General features: G+C 38.6%; 1 pseudogene; it reads left to right on the top strand.

Annotated features, from left to right (window-relative positions):
- The first annotated feature begins 317 nt into the window (after positions 1-317).
- On the top strand, positions 318-993 carry LOC124974581 (COMM domain-containing protein 5-like; annotated as a pseudogene).
- The last annotated feature ends 7,886 nt before the right edge of the window (positions 994-8,879 follow it).

Below are 8,879 nucleotides of genomic sequence, written 5' to 3'. Positions count from 1 at the left end.
TGCTCTCCTTTTTTTTTTTTTTTTTCTTGGTCCTCTTCTCTTACCCACTTGACTGCCAGTACTGCTCATCTCAGATGTCACTTCCTCTGAGCACCCTCCCTTCTTATCAGGACTCATGTGGGTCTCACAGGGTCATTTCCTTAGCCCTATCACACCTACTATCATTGGTAGTTCAAACTCTCAGCATCCTGACAGTGGGGCCTACATGATCCTTAAGGTCCTAAGGATGTAGGAGTCACTGGCCTTCTCTCCTGCTTCCTTTCAGGCAGCTGCAGCTGGGACCTCCTCTCTGGTAGATCAAAGAGGAGGAAGCAGGGATGTCTGCCTTAGGGGCTGCGACTCCAGTACCTGCATCATCCTGCTGACAGTTACAGTGGCCGGATCAGTTTTCTGGGGACCCAGTTCCCTCCAGAGATGGCAGCAATGGCCCGGTTTCTGGGATACCTGGACAGGAGCACATTCAGAAAGCTGCTGAAGCTTGTGGTCAGCAGCCAGCAGGGGACGGACTACCGAGAAGCCATGCAGTGCCTGGGTGCCAGTTCCAGCTTGTCAGAGGAGTGGCTGGGTGCCCTGCTTGCTGGTACACATACACTTCTCCAGCAGTCCCTCAGGCTTCCCTCCACCAGCCTGAAGTCTGACACCTTCAAGGACCAACTCCAGGAACTTGCCATCCCCCAAGACCTGGTTGGGGACTTGACCTGTGTGGTGTTTGGTAGCCAGCGCCCACTCTTGAACTCTGTGGCACAGCAGGAAGGTGACTGGCTTCCCCACATTGCTGACTTTAGGTGGAGACTGGATGTGGTGATTTCCACAAGTGCCCTGACCTGCTCCCTGTAGTCAAGCATGTTGATGCAGCTGAAGCTTTCTGATGGGTCAGCATACCGCTTTGAGGTTCCCACAGCCAAGTTCCAAAAGCTGCAGTACAACATGACACTGATCCTGAAGGAGATGGCAGATCTGGAGAGGAGGTGTGAGTGCAGACTGCAGGACTGAGCCTCCCTTGTCAGAGCTGCAGGTGGTGCCAGAGTGCAACTTCCGTTTCCTCTAGTTGGATGCTAGACTGCATACCACCCCTCCAGTTGATGGTCTTGACTTCCAAGTGTGGTAAGGTGGTGGTCTGGGGTCCAAATCAGAGCCCTCTGAAGACACCATTGGTTGCTCAACCTGACCCCACCAAGCTTCTGACCCTCTCTGCTCATTTGCTTTCATAAATGCTGTGTTTTGGTGTGGGCACTTTCATCGTCTGTCTTAAATCCCTGTGCCTGTGGGGCTGATACCATAGTGGGATGGGAAGAGGGGGAAACTTTACAAAGTGCATACAAAACAGTGGTACAGCTCATCAAGGCATGACAAGTGCACACTTAATGTAGAGCAGGATGGGATATGGGCGGTGGGGAGGTTTCTGCCACTGTAAGCTAAGTCGTGGATGCAGAGCATAGTATCTAAGCACACATGAAGGATGGGAGCAGGTGAGTGCAGTCCACTGAGGGACCAGCTGGTGCACAGGTGGCCAGTGGAGAGAGACCAGGTATAATAGATGTCATGTACCTGCAGCCAAGTAGGAGGAGGTCATTGGAAGGAGGAAAAGCTGGGGAGGGTACAGAGGTCAGGTCTGAGAAATTCTGCTCAAAGGACTCTGACTGAAATTTAAGCCAAAGGAGAAGACATTGAGGGTTTTTAACAGAGGGTGTGCTCTGGTGATTGTTTTAAAAGGATAGCACTTCTATTATTTAAAAGGTTAACATTATCCAAGGGTGGTGGTACATGCCTGTAATCCAGACCCTTGGGGGTATGAGGCAGGAGGATTGCAAATGCAAGGCTAGCATCAGCAAATTATTGAGACCTTGTCTCAAAATAAATATAAAAAGAAAGGACTGGGGCTGTTGCTCAGTGATAGAGTGTCCCTAGGTTCATTACCCAGTTACATGAAAATAAGTAAAAGAATTGGGCTGGGGCTGGGGTTGTGGCTCAGTGGTAGAGCGCTTGCCTAGCATGTACAAGGCACTGGGTTCAATTCTCAGCACCACATATAAATAAATAAAATAAAGGCCTATTGCCAACTAAAAAAAATTTTAAAAATATGTCTAACGGGCTGGGGTTTTGGTTCAGTGGCAGAGCACTTGCTAGCATGTGTGAGGTCCTGTGCTCAATTCTCAGCATTGCATACAAATAAATAAGTAAAGGTTAATTAACAACAAATTAAAACAGTGTCTAACTGGTATCCTTTAGGTTGATGCCTCCCTGCTTTGCAACTTTGGCATCAGATCTATTGAAAATAAATTAATCTGTCACACCTGAAATTCCAACCCAGGGTCAAAGGCAAAGGAAAAAACACTGATCATCCTGACTACTAGTACACTGAGTTATATGCCCAGACCTCACTAAATCTTTTTTTTTCTATTATAATGAGTTTCTATTATAATGAGTTTATAGACTATTTCTGCTGACTTGAAATTTCTATTTAAAGAGTGCTTTAGAATACAGTTTTTATTGTTTTTTTGTTTTTTGTTTTTTTTTTTTTTTGAGAAGCAAGAAGGGAGATAGGGGAAGCAGGTTGGTTGACTGGTTTGATTTCACTAGGCTCATTGGTGTAGGACTGGCAGAGTGACCTAGGGCAAAAGACCCCTGGAGAGGATGTGGTGGAGGCATTGAGGTGTTAAAGAAAGACTCGCCATTCTCTGCTTGCTCTAAGAATTAGCCAGCTCTGGGAAGGGTGGTCCCTTTCTGCCCAGCAAGGCCTGGATGAGAAAGCTTCAGAAAACACACTAAACCATACATGGCTAATATTAAGGGTCATGCCCCCTGTGACTTGGGAGCCAGAGGTGAGACTCACTCCTGTCCTGAAGCCCCACCACCCTGGAAGGTGAACTCAAGTGTTCACATGCTTGGAATTCAGGGCACAGAGGTGCATGGGAGAGAGATGTGACCCTATCACAGGCCTCTGAACCTCTGCCATTGCTGATCAGGTCTCTTCGATTCCCCAGAGCTGGGAAAGTAGGTTTATACATATTAGATGTTCAGTCAGAGGCAGTCACAAACAACAAATGCGGTGCTTTCCTTAATTCAGGATGTTTATTAGTTAAGTCAGCAAAAAAGTCCTTGAGGGAATGAGGGGCACAACTCTGGGGCAGTCAGAGCAGGAATTCAGTGGCCTTTACCTAATTGAAAAGTGGATCTAGGTTGCAGTGAAGACCACCACTCTTTTTCTTCACTCCTGACCTGAAAAAAGTAATGTCTGCTGCACACTTCCAGTATCAGTGTCCACTGTACCACTTCTGTGATTTATGTGATAAAAATTAACTCTGGAAATAACAGCTATAATCAACATGGAACATTGTGTTTTCCAAAAATGGCCACAATATGCTCTTCCCAAAGCTTGGAGTTATTGTTTGTTTTGCTTCTACCTCTCCCTCTGGAGTCAAGTGAGCTTTTGTGACTGTCCTGAAGGATGCAATGCATTGAAGTTAGCCTGGAGAATTGACAATTTTAGCATGGAGAAGGCAATTCAACCTCTGCCTGGTCATCTGTGACTCTCCTGCTTTGGAATCCAGCTATCACACTCTCCAGAAGTTCAGGGGCCACTTGGAAAGACACAGACAAGGTGAGGGTGATGTTGGCATCTCCTGCCATGCATATCAGGAAGCCTAAGGGCCACTCCTTAACCTTCTACTGCCTGTTCAAGGCCCAGAGGAGCAGAGATGACCAAGTCCCTCCAGCCCCACTGAAGTGGAATGAAATGGGGGAAATGAACTTTGTTCTTTTGAGACACTGATTTAAGGATTTTTTCAACATAGAAATAATGTTAAAATAAAGTCTGTAGCATGTAAGAATTCTGTTAATTATTCATACAATTATTTTTTCTAATCAACCTCAACTATAGCAAAGAGAAAAATTTGAAAGTGAAGAGCAACCTTGAGTGTTTGAAATATGTTAAATTATGAGTAAAATATATTCTATGTGAAGCAATACTTCTTTAAAAACTAATATATAGAAAAGTATAAATTTTTATTTGTACTAATTTCAATTTATGTGAACACATATAAATTTTCTATGCACATCCATCTGTAGGTTATAGATAAGGTACCATAGAAGGATTACGAGATTTGTATCTATCACCTATGGATTAGATATAATATATTATGTGCAGATTAATAGATTAATGCCAATTTGCTCATAATATGTAGATTACCTAGAAATTAGATACAAAAATGTATATTATATGCAGATTAATATAACTAGATGTAGATAGAATCAAATATATCAATATAATTACATTATTACTTCAGATTTATTCTTTTGGTTCTATAATCAGGACAAAATCTTTTAAGTTAAATTTATTCCTATATTTGTTAAAGTTTATTCCTATATTTGATAGTAATTGAACAGCTTCAACATTATAAATTTTGCTCTTTTATAACAAATAAAAAGGGTAATAATTCTCAATCAACAAACTTGTAGCTTTTTCTACTTGATAGTTGGGGGGAAACATATCAAGAAGCCCAAGAACCAGGTGCAGTGATGCAAGCTTGAAATCCCAGCAGCTTGGGAGGCTGAGGAAGGAGAATCATGACTTCAAAGCCAGCCTCAGCAAAAGTGAGGTGCTAAGTAACTCTGTGATACCCAGTCTCTAAATAAAATACAAAATAGAATTGGGTTGTGGCTCATGGCTGAGTACCCCTGAGTTTAATCCCTGGTACTCCTCCCAAAAAAGGAGCTCAAGAGCAGATAAAGAAAAATTAATTGCAATTACAATATACCTGTTACCAACACCTTTTTAAAAAAATCCATTTTTAAGAGTGCAAAGGATTTTTTAAGCAAGAGGGATTCTCAATTCACTTTGAAATGATGTGCCTATCTGGCTTTACACTACCTCTCATGTTCATCAGTTAAATGAGAAAAAAATCTTAAGAAATAAAAAGTTCATCTTCATTCTTCACTCCGAATCAACAAACTTTATTTCTATTCAGTTTAAGCCACTTAATATCTCTTTTTTCATGTCTCCTTTTTTAAAATACAGCAACAATTCCTCCTTTCTGAAATAATCTTTTATTTAATCAAGTTAACCAATATTACTTAGGACATCTGTAGGATAAAATGAATCTACTGCTCTTCATTGTGATACCTATAAATCATGGACACCTTCTTTCTTTAAATTTTTAAATTTGTTTTAATTAGTTATATATGACAGTAGAATGCACTTTGATACATCATATATAATGGAGTATAATTTTTCATTTTTCTGGCTATACATGATGTATAATTCCACCAGTCATATAGTTATATATGTAGATAGGGTATTAATATCTGATTCATTCTACTATCCTTCTCAATCCCATACCCGCTCCCTTCCCTTCACTCCCTGAGTCTGAAGTACTCCACTCTTCCCTAGCTCCACCCCCCCCCATTGTGAATTAACATCTGCATATCAGAGAAAACATTCAGTTTTTGGATTTTTGGGATTGACTTATTTTCATTTAGCATGATATTTTCCAGCTCCTTCCATTTACCAGCAAATGTCATCATTTCAGTCTTCTTCGAGGCTCAGTAATATTCCGAGTGTATGTGTATGTGTATAACTATATCTATCTCTATCTGTATATCTATATAAATATATATATATATATATATATATATATATATATATCACATTTTTACATTTTTTTACCCATTCATCTCTTGAAGGGCATTTAGGTTGTTTCCATAGTTTAGCTATTGTGAATTGAGCTTCTATAAACATTGATGTGGCTGTGTCACTATAATATGCTGATTTTATGTCCTTTGGGTAAAATATATAAGTGGAATAGCTGGGTCAAAAGGTTCCATTCTAAGTTTTCTGAGGAATCTCTATACCGCTTTCCATAATGGTTGCACCAATTTGCATTCCCACCAGCAATGTATGAGTACTCTTTCCCCACATCCTTGCCAACATTTATTGTTTGTATTCTTGATAATTGCCATTCTACTGTGGTGAGATGGAATCTTAATTTTAGTTTGCATTTCTCTAATTGCTAAAGACATTTAACATTTTTTCTTATATTTGTTGATTCATTGCATTTCTTCTTTTGTGAAGCATCTGTTTAGTTCCTTAGCCAATTTATTGTTTGCATTATTTGGCTTTTTTGGTGTTAAGTTTTTTGAGATCTTTATATATCATGCAGACTTATGCTCTCTCTGAGGTGCATGTAGTAAATATTTTTCTACCATTCTGTACGCTCTCTTCACATAATTGATTCTTCTTCTTTTAAGCTGATTTTTCTCAGTGAAAACATGTCTGAAGGAATAGGAAGACAGCATATTTCCAAAGCTGAGATTTTGTGGTTGGTAAGTATGTATTCCTTCCTTCAGACAGAAGGGTAAACTGTGTCATGGAGAAATAATATACATCAAAACATGGAGCAATCTGAATATTTTAAAACAGACCCCTCTATAAATTTCTTACATGATCCATTCCTAAGAACCAACTGCATAACTGTCAGCACCCTGTGTGTCCAGGAGTCCTTCTAGAATTTTCCACTTGTGCACCTATTAACAATGGATTGATGTTTTCACTTGTTAGCTACTTTCTGTAAGAAAAATATCTGTGACCATTACTGATGCTCTCCCTTCAAACTGGTACTAGAAATTTGCTTTATTTAAGGAAAAAACATCTCGAATAGAATTCAAGAGGATATAGTTGGTGTTTGGGTTTACTCAAGTCAAGATTTCATGCTGGAAAAGAGGTTCAGCAGTCTGAGTCTAAGGCTTTTCCTTAGGCCCAGGTCACTTGTGATCTCTGAGTTTCACCAAGATGTTCATTCTTACATATACTTTTCTCAAAGTTCAACAGACAATTCTTGTTTTATTTGCAGGATCTCTCACAACTATTTGCTTTGTAATTTGAGTAAAAAACAAAATGTACTCATCTTTCCTGTGACCCTATTTCTTTCTTCATTCAAAGGCTGTCATACCATATTTGTGTGAACTTGTTATTCAACTCATTTTCCAATCAGCTGTAGCTTTTGGGTCTCAAAGTCTTTACTAGCAGAGACCTTTAACCCCTGGGTAAATACTTTTATGCAAGTGGACATTTTGGCAATGAAAATAGGACAAGCAAATTGAATGTGTAAAATTTCAGAAAATATATGCATATGCCTAATCTTCTTTTAATATTTCAAATACCTGAAACAGAATGACATTTGAATGCAGTTCCTTGTAACATTCTTTATTACATTTTTATTGTAACTGATTTACATATTTTTGTTATGGTTTGTAATCAGTAGCAATCTAAATATTTGTTCTTGGTACTTCTTCACTCTAAATTCCAAGGCACACTGATGTTCCTCCAGGGATATATGAAACTTTTTGTTCCTTAATGCAATTCTCTGATTAATATATTTATTTTCCCTCTGGATGGCCATAATTAGCATGAAAATGGCTAATAGGAAAAGTTACTGAATTCTTGATTTTTTTCCCTGATATGCCTTGTGATATCTATTGGCTGGTCAAAGTTACAGGTTGCTCAACTCAAGATCCTGTTGGTTGCCAGAATATTTTAAACTTTCAATGGCATTTATTATCAACGTACAACTCATTTTCCAATCAGCTGTAACAAGTGTGTCTCTGAGTCTCTGTGAACAGATATCTATAGCCCCATGGGAGATAGTTTTAAATGTGTACACATTTTCTCAGTGAAAAGAAGAGAGGATAAATTCTTGAATATATAAAGTTTTAAACAAGTAAATGAAAAAACCCAAAGACTACTCATAGTGCCAAGGAATTTAGTCAAGCCTAGGTGATTGCCAGTGGATAAAGGAAACAGGGAGTATTTATACAATGGAATAAGACTCAGTCATGTAAAGAGTAATATTCTTGTTTTCAGGAACATGGAAGGAACTGAAGAGCACTGTTGGCAGAACTGAACCAGGCACAAAAACACAAATGTCAAATGTTCTCAATAATTTATGCAAACAACCAAGTAAAACCTGTCAAAGTACACAATGGAACAGGTAGTAGAGATGGCAGAGGACAGCAGATAGACAGGCAGCATTTAACAGGGACTTCCAGGACCTGGCAGGGGTGGAGTAGGAGAAGTCAAGGATAGAAGGGTGATGGCTATGTTCACAGCTTGTGTGGAAATAGGACAGGGAATCTTGTTAATGTTCAGGGTTACTATGAAGCTATAATAATTTTAAAAGTATATATTATACACAGTGCTAGAGATGTTGTTTTATTTTCATTCTTATTTTTCCAAAATCAGTTTATTTAAACATATCATATAATATATCAGATGTGCATTTGACATTAACATGCTTTTCTGTGTTCTGCAGTGTTCCGGAACACATCCGTTAGGTTGCTTGAGAAGAGCACATTTGCATGTGCAATTGACATTTGAATGGGTATTGCACCTCAGGCCATCTTTGCTTAACCTCATGAAGAATGCTTTAGTGCAGAAAGTTGTTCAGTGGATGCACATGATTACAACAAAATCACATCAAAGCTGCTTTCTCAAAGGGTTCTAGATGGCTTGTAATATTTAATGCTCATGTTTTAAGATCATACCCATAGGAATAGTTAGTTGCTAAATCCTTATTCAAAATTAGTATATTTCTTCCCTTTTTTCCCTTCTTCTCTCATTTTGTCTTTTTCCTTTTTTTTTTCAAGAGTCTTTTTCCCCTCTATTCTTCCCTCCTGTTTATTCTTAAATCATTTATGTCAGGTGATTTCTCAAGTATTTAAATTACCATTGATCAAGGCAAATACCATTTATGTGTTTTCTTTGATTTATAAATATATATACATGCATATATACACATATAGGTACACATATTTATAAAAATATAAAACTATCTGATATATATATATATGCATATATATATATATATATATATCACAGAGAGAGA

The sequence above is a fragment of the Sciurus carolinensis genome, unplaced genomic scaffold (genome assembly GCF_902686445.1).
Source record: "Sciurus carolinensis unplaced genomic scaffold, mSciCar1.2, whole genome shotgun sequence".
Lineage (NCBI taxonomy): Eukaryota > Metazoa > Chordata > Mammalia > Rodentia > Sciuridae > Sciurus > Sciurus carolinensis.
Note: the sequence above shows the minus strand (reverse complement) of the source record. Positions and strands in the feature narration are given on the sequence as shown.